This window comes from Physella acuta, unplaced genomic scaffold (assembly GCF_028476545.2).
Source record: "Physella acuta isolate Inbredline_101_S28 unplaced genomic scaffold, ASM2847654v3 ptg000339l, whole genome shotgun sequence".
Lineage (NCBI taxonomy): Eukaryota > Metazoa > Mollusca > Gastropoda > Physidae > Physella > Physella acuta.
The window spans coordinates 704359-721006 of NW_026731858.1; positions in this window are offsets into that span (position 1 = coordinate 704359).

The following is a 16648-nucleotide window of genomic DNA, read 5'->3' on the forward strand; positions in this document are numbered from 1 at the left end:
TAGACTATCATTTTCTATTACATCATTTACTAGAGTAAATGATGTAACAGAAAATGCTTGCTTAGGCTGTGTTACAATTGTTCTGTAAGTTGTGTCACGAAGTGATGTTTTTGTCACACTCTGTACTGGCATTAAATCCACACCCCCAATCAACTAGCATTAAACCCAACCCTTTCTCTACTACTAACTAGCAATAAACCCAACCATACCATCTCTCTATGGTCTACTACCAAATAAACCCTAACCCTTTCTGTACTAGCAATAAACCCTAACCATGTCCCCCCACAAGCTTATGCAAGTTTTTATTGCATGTAATCACCTCCCACGACAAACCACACCTGCAATAATATAACATAGTAAAGAACGATAACTCTTGTTTTTGATTAGTTTTCCACAGATTGTAATTCATACTGTTCAACCAATGTAGTGTGAATGTAGGCCAAAATTCAATAAAATTAACAATTTTTACTTTAATGTCTACAGATAATTCATAGCATTATCATCAATATATTTGATTACTGATTTAACATCTAGCTATTATAATAGAGAAACTTGATCCATTTTTTAAAAATTTCTGTACAATCCCCCGTCCTTTTTAAAAGAATATTTTTAATCTTGTAAGAACGTTTCGGCCAGACACACAATTACATTTCTCACGATCGAGCATTCTAAATCCCCACAACTGCCGAACATGCAGGTTTACCTACAAAAACCTCCACAAAATGATCGCAGCAGCCAGCTCTCTACAAACAAATAAAACAACCATTTGCCCTGTTGCGACATACATTATTATTATTTGCATCAAAACACCGCGTTAAAAATGAATATCGACGCCACTAGGATAGCAAAATTGCTCGATTCACACATGGTAGGGTCTATCTATTTTTCATCATGAATGCCACCCAGATTTCTGCTCCTGGGGTTGCCAAACTGGCAAACGCTTGATTAAAAACCCAGCCCTAACAGGCAACAAAGTTGGCCAGATGAGCGGTGCTTTAAACATCGTTGTCCGCAAGTTTCTTGGTAGTTTGGGAAGGGGGGGGGGGGTGTAGCACAACATACGGCGATCGTGCTACGCGGGACCTGTCTGAAAGGTAAGCTCTGGTTAATGGCGTAAGGCTTATCACATCGTGTTCCAACATAGACCCAGATTATTATTAGAAGCTTAAACGTAAACGGAGCTGTTTAACTGCTCTGCTGGTAAGAAAATGTACGGATGGTCTTAGCGTGGGTGGTTGGCCATGTTTTCTGTATAGACCTATATGTGAATAAATAAACATATCTTGATAAGTCCATATCTATACACACACACACACACATACACACACACACACACACACACATATATATATATATATATATATATATATATATATATATATATATATATATATATATATATACACATAAATACAGTTATTATTCAATCAAGATTATTGCAAGGAAAAATATATATTAGGCCCCTACAACAGTTGTATTTTAATGCAGCCTACTTTGCTTTTATTCAATTGCTTGTGTCCAACACCAAAATACAATAGTAATAAGTATAAAAAAATATCGTAGGTAGAGTCAGTGGCGTCACTAGATCGTGTGTCATCCGGTGCGCTAACTGAATGTATCGCCCCCTACCTTTAACTTTGGATTTATAGTTCAGTGTTACCTTCATCTTCTGTTTTATTTTTTTAACTGGATAAAACATTGTTTAAACAGTAAATTTCACGTCACTTACAAATTGGTGTCACCCGGTGCCGACCCCACCCCCAGCCCCCGTCATGTCACTCTCTACCGGGAAGAGCCCAAATCTACACACAGACTACATAAGCAAATGTAAAGGGAAATAATCAACCGAGTTATGTTTCTTGGGATTTATTGCGCTGTGTTCGTGGAGAATATCAAGGGGAGAGCATCAGCACAGATAACTCCGCCTGTACTAAGACTAAAAATAAAATAAATAGATAAATAAGCGCAAATTAATATAGTTGACGTTAATTGCTTGTCTAAAATGATTTAAGGAAAAAAAATAGGTGTTGTAAAAATATGTTGTTGTGGAACAATTATGTTGGTGGATAAAGTCATTCAAATTAATATTATCACAATGAACATGAATGGCTTTTAATAATGAAATGTCCAATAATGTAATATCAAAGTCGAATATTGTAAAAAAAAATTAAACTGTTATTAACATAAACATTTTGGAAGGCTTTGATTATTTTTAGTGTCTAAAACTCTAATCAGATAAAAAATAATTATTATGCATTTTGATTTAGGGATCGTCCATAAACGACGTGATATGGGGGGGGGGCATAATTGCGCGCAGGAGTTGTCTAGCCGTTTCACAATGTATTATTTAAAAAAAAATTAAAAAACTACGATTATTTAATTTACAACAGAAAAAACAAACAAACCAAAACGCAGGGTGTTAAAAAAAAATTCCTCCATAAAATGTATCCCTCCGCCCCGTACAGTGACGTCACCCATGGGTGTACTCGGTCACGTGCTCCCCAAACTTTAATGAGCGGATCATTTTCGGCCAGACATCCACAATCAGCAACCTCCCCGCCCCCTGAGTGTCACGTTTCCAGGGTCAATTAGTGCAAAGCATATCTCAGCGTTAAAAAACAAACCGGTGCAATCCAGTCCTACAGAGGCCAGCATGTTCTATGTTCTAAATCTAAGTAGTTTTACCAGTAATCGTGATCTACTTCTCTTATCGGTTTTGTGGCAGGAATAATCTATTTTTACTTGATGCCAGGGCCTAGATATATCAACGTGTAAAAGTAGTAATTGGCTGGGACAGAAAAGTTCCATTCGTGAAAAAAAAATCAACTATTGGCACCGATGAAAACATATAAAATCAAAATAATACTCATTTAATATTACATATTTTCTCCCAATTTGCGTTTAGAATTGCTATTCAGATGAGTTAGATATAGACACGCACACAACTTTACATGCTTATATACAGTTTTATGTATATATATATATATATATATATATATATATATATATATATATATATATATATATATATATATATATGTATATATATATTACGTCTTCATAACAACGTAATATTAAGTAATTTTCATTTTTAAAGTTTTTCAGCCAACAAATGTAGTAGATAACTCAATAAATAATGTAATGAAAACAAGTACTATTTTAATTAAAACAATTCATTTGTAAATATCCAAACTCAATATCATCGTGTACTTTACAAGACAAACACTCATGTAATCACTGCAACTCACCAACTTGTGATCACGTTTAATCTCGACAGTAACTTGGCTGAATATGTGAGGGAGAAACTATATCTCTGTCTGGCCTGTTATGGCATTACTATTCTTACTGGTCCTTTAAATCAGTCATTGTTTAATGAAAGGCGGCTTCTTTTCTGCTAGTTGCGTGTGGACGAGGTTACAATGTGGTTAACTTCCAAACAAAAAGTAACATTTAATACGTTCTAAATGATAGATGAACTATGGGAACTCAACACACCATGGTATTGGCTTGACACACATGCACTCACTCGCACGCACACACATAGAAACTAACCCAGAGAAACGCACATACAGAGAGAGACACACACAGACAGACATGTAGACCTATATTTATATGTAAGTCTTTATATATATATATATATATATATATATATATATATATATATATATATATATATATATATATATATATATATATATATATATATATATATATATATATATATATATATATATATATATATATATATATATATATATATATATATATAAACAAATAAATAAATAAATATATATATATATATATATATATATATATATATATATATATATATATATATATATATATATATACATATATATATACAGGGCCTATATATATGGGTTAACTCAGAGAGGATGTGTCTGTGTGTGTTTATTGATATTATAGATATAGGCCTACATTGTACACAAATAAAAACGGAATTAAAAATTGATAATGAGGACATGTTTATGAGAGCTTTTAATTGCTGCATGTTTTAAAAATTTGGTTTTAACTGTCGTGTCTGTGTTTATCTTGTAGTCTGCTCCAAGTACCTGCCGTAAAGAAGGAATAAAACCACCGCTACCAACATGCCGGCCCGGGGCGTGGGGCCGTACCTTGTGGGGCCCAGGGCTGTAGATACTATGACATAAAACTGCCGTGCGGTCGCCGGGCCCCAATCCGAAACTCATAAATCACAGTAATGCGCCCCTGGCTATTCAGCGGGGAGCAGTTTTCATACTGCCGTCAAAGCTAATAATAGGGAGCTTTAAACAGACGAATTCGTGATATTCAACATGCGAGGGAAATAATGACATTCGAGATGTCTGCTCTAGTCTGGGCGGGATTCGTTTTGTCTGGGCAATTTTGAAATGACACGCGTAGATAGGGATGGAGATAACCGCCATTGGGGCGGATGACATTCAACGAGTGGCATTCGGCGGATGACATTCAAGGAATACTGCGGATATCTTACTCACTGCGACCTGAAGTCAATTGTTGATCTAATAACTCACTCTAGAGGTTTCCAGTCCGTGAGGCACGCATCACTGAGTAGAGTACACTAGTGCTATAGGGGTTGGGGTCGGGGGGGGGGGGGAAGGCGGCGAGGGGCGGGGGACGCGAAATGTAGACTACATTATGAGTAAATGCTGAGTCTACTATCTAAGTCACTGATTGATTTTGAGGGAATCGACTTTGACATTTTTATTGCGGGTCATCTATTCTTAGGATTTTTTTATATTTTATTATTAGGCCTACTTAATTAATTTTAATGCGTACCTTTTAGAACAAAAACTAGTATACTACTTTAAGTTCCACTTAATTAAGAAGGCTGTTAGAGAAACTTATTTTTTTCAAAAAGTGGACTTAGCAGGTTTTTCTAGTCGCCTCCTAAAATATTTATTTCTTAATACTAACTTTTTATCTCTACACCATCGTCTTTTTCAGTTCGTGTCCAAGACAAATAGGCAGATGAAGTAGAGTTCATCTGTTTCAATGACCTTGGCATGAAAGGGGAAAGTGTGGTCGACCCTATGCCCAGCCGCCTTTGTATCCCTAACGTGTGTCAGGTACCCACCAGAGCTGGTTGCACCTGCAGATACAAACAGTGTATCTGCAGATACACAACATAAAATATTAGTTTTCATATCTTAGATATGTGGTTCCAGCACCGTTCACAAGTCGTGTTGGGTTCGAACTGTTTGTTGACTTGTAGTTTGACATCTGACGAATCTGAGCTGTTCTGTTTCAATACATTGTAAATACAGTTTGCTGAAAGTTTCTAAATCTTTGAGACAAGTACCTCACTTGATTGAATACTTAAAACTTGTAAAAACAGATATAGCAATCCATTAGCTAAAATGACTCAACCAATTGCCTTTACTCTATATTGAAATAAAAAAAAACAACAGTTACTAGAAAATATTTTAGTTAGCAGCCCTAATATATATATATATATATATATATATATATATATATATATATATATATATATATATATATATATATATATATATATATATATATATATATATATATATATTGAGGATAATGGTATGGGTATGGGTTGTGGAGGCGCCGACCTTGTTGTTTGTGAAGAAATGTGTTGTGACATTGTGGAAACTGTTGATTTGGTGAGGATGGTGTTATAAAAGTTCTGTTTGATCCAGGTTTCTGGCGATGTAAACGACTTCGAAAATACCCCAACTATAATGTATGCTTTAACTAAATAACAAAAAAAGTATCGAATATAATCAAAATAACTTAATTAAAAATACTTTAACTTTACACTAACAATCCCGGAGGGTAATTTCTTGTAAAAACAATCACTGTCTCGTTTTCTGAAAGCTTTTATCGAAGAAAAACATCTTGGTAACTAAAACAGATCGAATCTTCTATCATGGTTTTATGTGGCAGGCGGAGAGACCAATTAACATGAAGAATATGATGTATACTACGGTAAAGGTAAGGATGCTGCTAATTAGTGTTATTCAATTAACTCATTAACAGCACTTAAGGCTGTTGTAATTACATGTAATTTAGGAATAACAGACAATTCAGCTTTTTAAAACGAGAATCTCGTTACCTGTAAAACGAGAATCTCGTTGCCTGTGAAGCGATGATTTATTTCAATAGCTGGCTGAATCAACGCTCTTAACTATATAAATAAGGTCGGGCCTGGTAGTACGAATTTAATGAACTTGGTATAGCTTCGTAACTCGAGGCGTTCTCTCTGTTGTAGCTACATTGTTGGGTGCAGAGGCGTAGCGAGGGCGGGTGTGTGTGTGTGTGGGGGGGGGGGGGGATGCGGACTGCACCGGGTGACACCATTTAGGGGTGACACCACGGCAAAAAATTGCAAAATTTCAGAAAAAAATGCCTGTTGCCAGTTCCATTCATGATTAATTAAAGTTAAATAGTTTGTTAAGTACAAATCGACAATTATTTCAAGAGGGTGGGGTTGACACCATGACGTAAACGTGCTAACTATAGAGAAAACAATGCTACATCTAACTGTATCATAAAAAGACTATAGATAAACATTGTTACTATTAACTATTAAGTCTACAGTGATTAAAGCTTATACATAAACATGTACGCGCATGTGGCATATGTTTTAAATTACAGGCCGGTGAGGGGGGTACACCACGTATTGCCGCACCGGGTTACACCCGACCTAGCGACGCCACTGGTTGGGTGTACGGAATGACTTTCGATAAGAAAACCTTTCTATAAAATATTTTTTTATATAGCAGGTAACAATCAGGCCACACCTAAGCTAATGTGTTATTTCCCTTATTTCGTCTTGATTAAACTGTTGACATTACTCTTGCTGAAACTTGCGCTAGAGACATAAATATACAGGTTTACCCAAGATAGCTCTTCAATTTATTTTTGTTGGAGATTTACCGGAGTCACAGTTAACTTTATCTTTATTGTTTGTTTTTAAAAATAATTTATTGTGACACTACGCTTTTTAACGTCACACGAAGATGTGGTGTTTGTATAAGGGGTGGGGGTACGGAGGAGGCGCCGTATATGTTTAAACATTATAATTATGATATAAATATTAATTGGAATATTGGCTAATAAATAAATTAGATTTTGTAAAAATAAGGTGACGTGATTAAGAAAATGCCTTAGTTAATAATTACATAAGTTAGGAGCCGACTAAGTCTCTTGGTCATGAATGGTAGTCACCTTTCCTCACAATGACTTGGGTTTAAGGTTAACTAAAATATGAGATATTAAACAGTTAAACAGTACCAAACCTTTAACCAGTTGCATTGTTTTAAATCATTTGAAAATATAGAAATAAAAACAAGAAGTAGTCCCTCAGCAAATTAAAATAGTGAGGACTGCTACGATACACCCCTAAAATAGTGAGGACTGCTACGATACACCCCTAAAATAGTGAGGACTGCTACGATACACCCCTAAAATAGTGAGGACTGCTACGATACACCCCTAAAATAGTGAGGACTGCTACAATACACCCCTAATATAGTGAGGACTGCTACGATACACCCCTAAAATAGTGAGGACTGCTACAATACACCCCTAATATAGTGAGGACTGCTACAATACACCTCTAAAATAGTGAGGACTGCTACGATACACCCCTAAAATAGTGAGGACTGCTACGATACACCCCTAAAATAGTGAGGACTGCCAGGGGCGTAGCGAGGGGGGGGGGGGGGCGGGGGGTGCGGACCGCACCGGGTGACACCGTTTAGGGGGGTGACACCAAGGCAAAAAATAGCAAAATATATAGAGAAAAACTCGAGGGGGGGGGTGCAAATCGAAAGTATGAGGGGGGGGGGGGTGCAAATCGAAAATTTGAGGGGGGGGGTGCAAATCGAAAGTTTGAGGGGGGGGGTGCAAATCGAAAATTTGAAAGTTTGTCCCTGGGAAGGGTCTCTATGCCTCTGGGGGGGTGACACCATTAAGTGCCGCACCGGGTGACACCCGACCTCGCTACGCCACTGAGGACTGCTACGATACACCCCTAAAATAGTGGGGACTGCTACGGTATACCCCTAAAATAGTGAGGACTGCTACTACTTTTAAATTGGTCATTTCTGGCGCGCTTTAAGTTGGTACGGCGGGCAGTAAAAACAAAATCCGCTAGATGGCTTATCTGCAGACATTATAAAACTCCCATAATCCACCGGCTCATGTACAGAATTCCGTCGTCTGCTGGTCGTCGTGAACCTGGAATCAGATTAACTGCTGGTTTAACAGATTAACTGCTGGTTTCTAGGAGTTTTTTTCTTCTTTAGCAGACGTGCGAGTACAGTTTCAGACGTGAATATCACGTGGTTTATAGAGCAGAGTCATGTCAGGCATCTGACCAGTCTGGTCATATCAGGTCATGTCAGGTATCTGACCAGTAGGGCCATGTCATGTCAGGTATCTGACCAGTAGGGCCATGTCATGTCAGGTATCTGACCAGTAGGGCCATGTCATGTCAGGTATCTGACCAGTGGTCATGTCAGGTATCTGACCAGTGCTCATGTCAGGTATCTGACCAGTGGTCATGTCAGGTATCTGACCAGCAGGGCCATGTCAGTTATCTGATCAGTAGGGTCATGTCATGTCAGGTATCTGACCAGTACGGCCATGTCATGTCAGGTATCTGACCAGTAGGGTCATGTCATGTCAGGTATCTGACCAGTAGGTTTATAACGCTCAGTACTCGGCAGATATCACCCTTCGGCAGCTAGACAGAGCTGAGATCAATACACATTAGTAGGTAGGTTTACAGTAGTAAGTAGGTTTACAGTAGTAGGTAGGTTTACAGTTGTAGGTAGGTTTACAGTTGTAGGTAGGTTTACAGTTGTAGGTAGGTTTACAGTAGTAAGTAGGTTTACAGTAGTAGGTAGGTTTACAGTTGTAGGTAGGTTTACAGTTGCAGGTAGGTTTACAGTAGTAGGTAGGTTTACAGTAGGAGGTAGGTTTACAGTAGCAGGTAGGTTTACAGTAGTAGGTAGGTTTACAGTAGTAGGTAGGTTTACAGTAGTAGGTAGGTTTACAGTAGTAGGTAGGTTTACAGTAGCAGGTAGGTTTACAGTAGCAGGTAGGTTTACAGTAGTAGATAGGTTTACAGTAGCAGGTAGGTTTACAGTAGTAGGTAGGTTTACAGTAGTAGGTAGGTTTACAGTAGTAGGTAGGTTTACAGTAGCAGGTAGGTTTACAGTAGCAGGTAGGTTTACAGTAGCAGGTAGGTTTACAGTAGCAGGTAGGTTTACAGTAGCAGGTAGGTTTACAGTAGTAGGTAGGTTTACAGTAGTAGGTAGGTTTACAGTAGTAGGTAGGTTTACAGTAGTAGGTAGGTTTACAGTAGTAGGTAGGTTTACAGTAGTAGGTAGGTTTACAGTAGCAGGTAGATTTACTGAGATAGGTAGATTTATTGAGATAAATATATTTACTGAGGTAGATTTACTGAGGTAGGTAGGTTTACAGAGGTAGGTAGATTCACTGAGTTAGGTAGATATACTGAGGTAGGTTGGTTTACAGAGGTAGGTAGGTTAACTCATACTGAGGTAGGTAAGTTTATAGATGTAGATAGATTCACCGAGGTAGGTAAGTTTACAGAGGTAGGTAGGTTTTGTAAAGACGTTTTTGTTTAAAGAGAAAGAGGAAGGAATTGTGGTGTTGGTTGTGTGTTTGGGTCCGGGCTAGGGTCAGTAGGACTTCCCTGAGTCCACCCAGCTCTGATGGGTACCTGACTCACGTTAGGGAAAGAAAAGGCGACTGGGCATCGTGATGACCACATTATCCCTTCATATGTCGAGGGGAACTTTACTTTTCTTTGATGATAGTAAGGACTCCCTGCATGCACGACTGTCCACGTGACACATGAAGTAGAGTTCCCTCCCTTGTTTCCTAAATCGGCATCTGAACGAATTGTTTAGTCAGTTATCGCTTGGACTTCCCACAAGAAAGTTGCCTATTAGATCTGACTGACCTACGTCACTCACTCCACACCGATTCAAAACGTTCAACCTTTAGTTTTATGTCAACAACAGAGCGCACTAGGACTCGAACCAGAGGCGTAGCCAGGATAGTCTCAAGGGGGGGGGGGTTCCAATTTTTACCCGAGGACAAACTTTCGATTTGCACACCCCTTCAGACTTTTGATTTGCACCCCCCTCAAACTTTCGATTTGTACCCCCCCTCAGACTTTTGAATTGCACCCCCCTCAAACTTTCGATTTGCACCCCCCCTCAAACTTTCGATTTGCACCCCCTCATACTTTATATATATATATGTATATGTATGTATATATATATATATATATATATATATATATATATATATATATATATATATATATATATATATATATATATATATATATATATATATATATATATATATATATATATATATATATATATATATATATATATATATATATATATATATATATATATATATATATATATATATATATATATATATATATATATATATATATATATATATATATATATATATATATATATATATATATATATATATATATATATATATACCGAGTGGTCTATGGGGGGTTATGACCCCCCCTAACCCCCCCTGTCTACGCCACTGACTCGAACATTCTGTTTCAGTTTGGGTTTACTGTGGCGAAATCGAAATGTTGATATTCAGGAGTTTGGTTAATCCATTGTAGGAATTGATTACAGATGCACGAAAATGAGATTCGATTTCAACAGCAGAGTTTAAAAACATGTTTTAACTTAAAGTTCGAGAGTTAGATGCGAGATGTTGTTTATGTAAGTGCTTTGATTGGGATTGTATGGGATTGGGATTGTTTGGAATTGGGATTGTGTGGGGTTGGGATTGTAAGGGATTGGTTTTGTGTGGGACTGGTATTGTGTGGGATTGGTTTTGTGTGGGATTGGTTTTGTGTGGGATTGGTTTTGTGTAGGATTGGTATTGTGTGGGACTGGTATTGTGTGGGATTGGGATTGTGTGGGATTGGGATTGTGTGGGATTGGAATTGTGTGGGATTGGGATTGTGTGGGATTGGGATTGTGTGGGATTGGAATTGTGTGGGATTGGAATTGTATGGGTTTCGGAACGCTTAACTTCGACAGCGGGTATATATATTTGCACAGAAAAAGGACAGTGAAAAGGTGTAATATCCTTCTATGTCCTAGTCTCCTGAACTGGTGAACTCTACTTTACCCATATACATGGTCAGGTCTGATACGTACTCTAAGGTTGTTCGATATCATTGTAATTCATTTGCGAAATTTTAGCTTTAATTCTGAATGTAGCTTGTAGCCGTAATTTTACATTAAATTTGGAGCCGTAATTTTACTTAATATTTGGAGATGTAATTTCACATGATATTTGGAGATAAAATGTACATACAATTTGGAGATGTAGTTTTACATGTTATTTGGTGCTGTAATTTCGCACTTAATTTGGAGCCGTAGTTTCAGGTGATATTTGGAGCTGTAATTTCACATAATTTTGGGGCTGAAATTTTACATACTATTTGAAGCTTTAATTTCACATAATGTTTGGAGCTGTAATTTCACATAATTTTGGAGCTGTAATTTCACATAATTTTGGAGCTGTAATTTCACATGATATTTGGAGCTGTAATTTCACATGATATTTGGAGATGTAATTTCGCATGAAGCCAGGAGATGCACAAGCTTGCAGCCGTAATTAAAATGGAACTTAAAAAATATAAAAAAATTCCTTAAATTAATTTTCTCAGTGAAACCTCGCCCTCCATGTTTAAAAAAAAAAACTTTTTTAATTGCACGAGTAATCGATTTGCTTAAATCGCCAGTCCAGTAATCAAAACCGCCCCCTCCACTACCACTCACCAGTTGTAAAGACGTGGGAACCAAGCGTTTAACCTTTGTGAAGATCGGCCCCTTAAATAAGAACCTTTAACATTAGGAACCATCGGGCTAATTAACGCAGGATGAAGACGACATTTAGATCAGTTGTGGGCTTGACACGTCCAAATGTTTTCAGATAAGATTACGGAGATTAGTGATTAGAAGTTGTGTACATAATTTATAAATAATTGGCTGAGAATCTTTTAAACAGTACAGGTAGGTTAAAATAAAACAGGTAAAAAATATTCCAAAAGCGTTGTTCCTACACTGAATATTTCTGCCAAAGTAGGCTTCAAGTATCAGGCGAGTTATCGGTCCTTTAATTGTACGCAAGTAAGAAGGGGCGATAAGTGCGAGGTTAAAATAAAGTCAACAACTTTGTTTTAAGGCGAGGAGAGTTCAGTGTTGGGGGTTCTTCCAAGCGATCACACACATTGGAAGTGGTTTGACTTGAGCAACTCTTCGAGTTTTGTTCTGGCTAAGACTTGATTAGAACGGATGGTTGGGTTGGGCTCAAGAGATTGTTGGGTGTTAAATCTGGCTTCATATTTATAGAGGGTTTAATACGTACAAGTATGTTGTGATTGAAAAGGACAATGAAAGGGGCGTGGCTCACTGTGTTCATGTAATGTTGGATGAAGTCTCTCATATGTTTCTTAACCAAAGTGCTTAACGTATTTGTAACAATTTAGTCTTTTTGATGAGTTCTCATGTATGTCACTACCCACCTCACAAAAACCACAACCACATAGCACGCCAACTACCTCGCCACCAACAACCTCAATACAACATCACCAGACCTACCTCTTCACATCCACCTCACCACACATACTTCACATAACTCACCAGACCAACCTCACTACACCTACCTCAATACACATACTACATCTCATCCACCTCACCACACACACCACATCCACCTCACTACATCCACCTCACTACATCCACCTCACTACATCCACCTCACTACATCCACCTCACTACATCCACCTCACCACATCCACCTCACCACATCCACCTCACCACATCCACCTCACTACATCCACCTCACTACATCCACCTCACCACATCCACCTCACTACATCCACCTCACTACATCCACCTCACCACATCCAACTCACTACATCCACCTCACCACATCCAGCTCACTACATCCACCTCACCACATCCACCTCACTGCATCCACCTCACCACATCCACCTCACCACATCCAGCTCACTACATCCACCTCACCTTACCTATTTCACTAGAGCTAACTTACCACACTTACCACACTTACCTCACCACACCTACCTCATCACACCCACCTCACCTCACCTACCTCACTACACCTACCTCACCTCACCCCACCTACCTCACCCCATCTACCTCACCACCAGCCTTACTACAATCACTACCCTTCTCCAGTTTCCATCACGTGATGTTTTTGCCTATGAACTGACAACGAGGCGGCATAAATTACTTGTAATTGGCCGCTAATAATTTCTGTTCGGGCAGTAACTCTGTCCTACCTTTCCCATCTGGGTTATCTGTCCCTGAGAAACATGTCATCTTTAACTGGCGGCGTGACCTTTCCTCAGCTCAGACTGCGCCCCTTCCTGGTGTGAGTACACAGCCTTAAGTGCCCGGATCGTTCCCTCCCCCTCCCAGCTCGCTTTCTTTATATCCAGCCAGTTTAATTTGACACCTTTCTTCGCTTTAATTTACAAAAAGGAATAATTTATGTTCTAATTATAGCCAGCTTTGTGTTTTCACGACTTGGGAAGATTTTAATAATGAGAGACAGCACATGGTCTTATGCCAGTAGAGGTTTTTTTTTTCTTTAAGGGGAAAAAACACATGGCTTTATACCAAAAGGAAAGTTTTTTTAATAAAGGGAGACTACACATTTTTTTAATATTAAAAAAAAATACAGTTTTTCATAAAGGGAAACAACTACTGGTTTTATACTAAAAGGAAAGTTTGTTTTTTTAATAATGGGAGACAACACGTGGTCTGCTTTAAACTTCTTCTACATTCCTATTTCTCATAGCTGTAAAGATACTAAAGGGGTCAAAGACCCTTTGACTTTTCGCACATCCATAACCTACAATAAAACAGCCACGCTTAACTAACAAAACCACACCACAACCCTCCCCCACACCACCACACCACACTTACTCTCCACCACACACCACGCACACCACACACACACACTCTTACTATAACATAACTGTTATAACACATTAATTACTTTCTCACGAAGGGTTGTGCCTCACCCACTCACTAATTCATCCACTCAATAACACATCCACTCAATAACACATCCACTCATCCACTCAATAACACATCCACTCATCCACTCACTTACTTATCCACTTACTCTACTAAACTTACCTATCTAGCTCATCACCCAGACATTATCAAACAGCAAAGACCCACCAGTTATCTGATAACAGAAGGGGAGGGGCAGCTACAGGTGGGGACCTCAGGGAAGTAAAACAGCTGCCAGAGTTGCAATTTACAACACGGACCAAAAAGTTGCATCAACAACAACAGTTATTGGTTGCATGTTGTATTTGTTTTCTTATATCGTTCCATTAATCCCTCACATTTTAGGTCAACCCACACGATTTATAATTATCCAATGTTCAAACACGGTCCCACATTCCGATGGTACATTCCTATTCATCATTATCCCATTATCCCATTACAACACGGCGACATCATCCACCACATCAGATCTCTACCACACTCTCCCACAATCCCACAGTTCAACACAAACATCCCATAATATCCCACATTTCGTTTATACTCATAACCCGACATCATGGCAAAATGCTACAGTATAGGCCTACATCTAGAACCCAAACCATCCCACACTATTTTTACTTTAACCCACATTTTCATACTCTACAACTATCCAACTCATCCCACAATCCCACCACACCCCACAATCCTGTTCCGTTTCACTTACACGCCATCCTAAAATTTCACCCCACCCCCACAATCACACCACCACACAATCCCTCACCACCCCACACCATCCTTAACCTTCACCCCACCCCACAATCATACCAACACACCACCGCACAATCCCACCACCCCAACCATCCCACCATCCAACCTTCCCACCACCCCAACCATCCCACCACCCCACCCCCTCCCCATCCCCCACCCCACCACCGGGTCACCGAGCCCACAAGTCCAGCCAATTCACTTTTGCACCCGATTACACCGACTACTTTTTCCGGGAAATTCCGTTTTCTCGTCCCCCAAACTTAACGGGTATTATCAAACCACTCAAGCGTGACTCCTGCAGGGAGGGGATCACAACCCCCCCCCCCCCAATAACAGGACAGCGGGTCATTTGTCCAGAGAGGCGTGGCAATTATAGAAGAGGGGTCGAAAGAACTATTTAGGGGGATATTTTTTAAAACAACAAGAGTGGAGGGTTCTTGCATTAGCAAGGGCCAACAATCTAGTGCTACACTCATATTATCGAGTCAGACAGTTAAAAAGTGCAACATATTAATACATGGTGCTACATTGTGCAATCTACTGCTGCAAAGTGCTACATAGAGCTACATAATTTTTTATGGTGTTTACATGGTCTACAAAATAGCACAACTTAGTACTATATCAAAAGTGCCTTTTTTACCCGTACCAACCTTGTCTTAACAAAACGCAACCCCCCCACCCCCACCCCACCCTCACTAAACTGACGACACTAACTTCTCACACCTCCACACAAAAAAACTTTATTTAAACTGTTCCCATTATGTTTTCCTCATTAGCTAATAGATCTAGTAAATACAAAATATTTTAAATACATGCGCACTTTTTAAAAACCTTTCTTCTGCCTTCCGTCACACGTCGTCACATTAGTCCAACACTCCCCTGACTGGAGCGTGACGTCACTAATGAACAACCCCCCCCCCCCCCCCCCTTATAAAAATAAAAATTCACCTACTCAGGATGAAATGACCGCAGCAATTTTTCATGAAAGCGGACGTGTCTCATGTTTGGTGTGAATCAGGGACAAGAAAATAAAATCGCGTCTAAATTACAAAACAAACGAACATACACGAATCTCAACGCTGCAGCAATTCTAACAGAAATAAAACAAAGAAATAAAATCACACCTCCTGACTTCACGACACCGCCTCCCCCCCCCCCCACCCCCTCCCCACCGCCGGAGCCGTTATTTCTTGCACGGGGCTAAGCTTGATGGAGTGATTTCGGTTTAATATCTTCTTTCTGCCCAGACTTGAAAAGCATTTGAGAAATCATTTTCGCTGCTTTCTTGGCTATCACTAGTATTATTGCCCGATAATAGTCTCCCATTCCCTGCAATAAAAATCATGGAGAACATTGGAAAAAAAAGTTCACTCCCTTTTCTACATTATTGTTAAGAATTCTTCACTTTTTTTTCAGCAGTGTGAAGTTTGGATTGTAGAGAGAGATCCACATAATAGTTGTTCTAATAAACGATGCTTTACAATTTTTTTTGTTCGAACTTGTTCGAGTCTTGAAGCAACGTAAAATAACACTTGAAATAAAGTATATTTTACAACCATTCATTCTTTCGCACCCTTAATTAAGACCGAATTAAATTTTTTAACATAAAAACATAATTTGCATAAGTACTTAGAAACATAATTTGTTTGTGTGCTCGACTATTGTAGCGCATTTATAGCAATATAGAGGAAACTTTATCAAAGCTTCTTTGAAAATTACGAGCAGTTTAACAAAATATACTTTAGTAAGCAGCATAA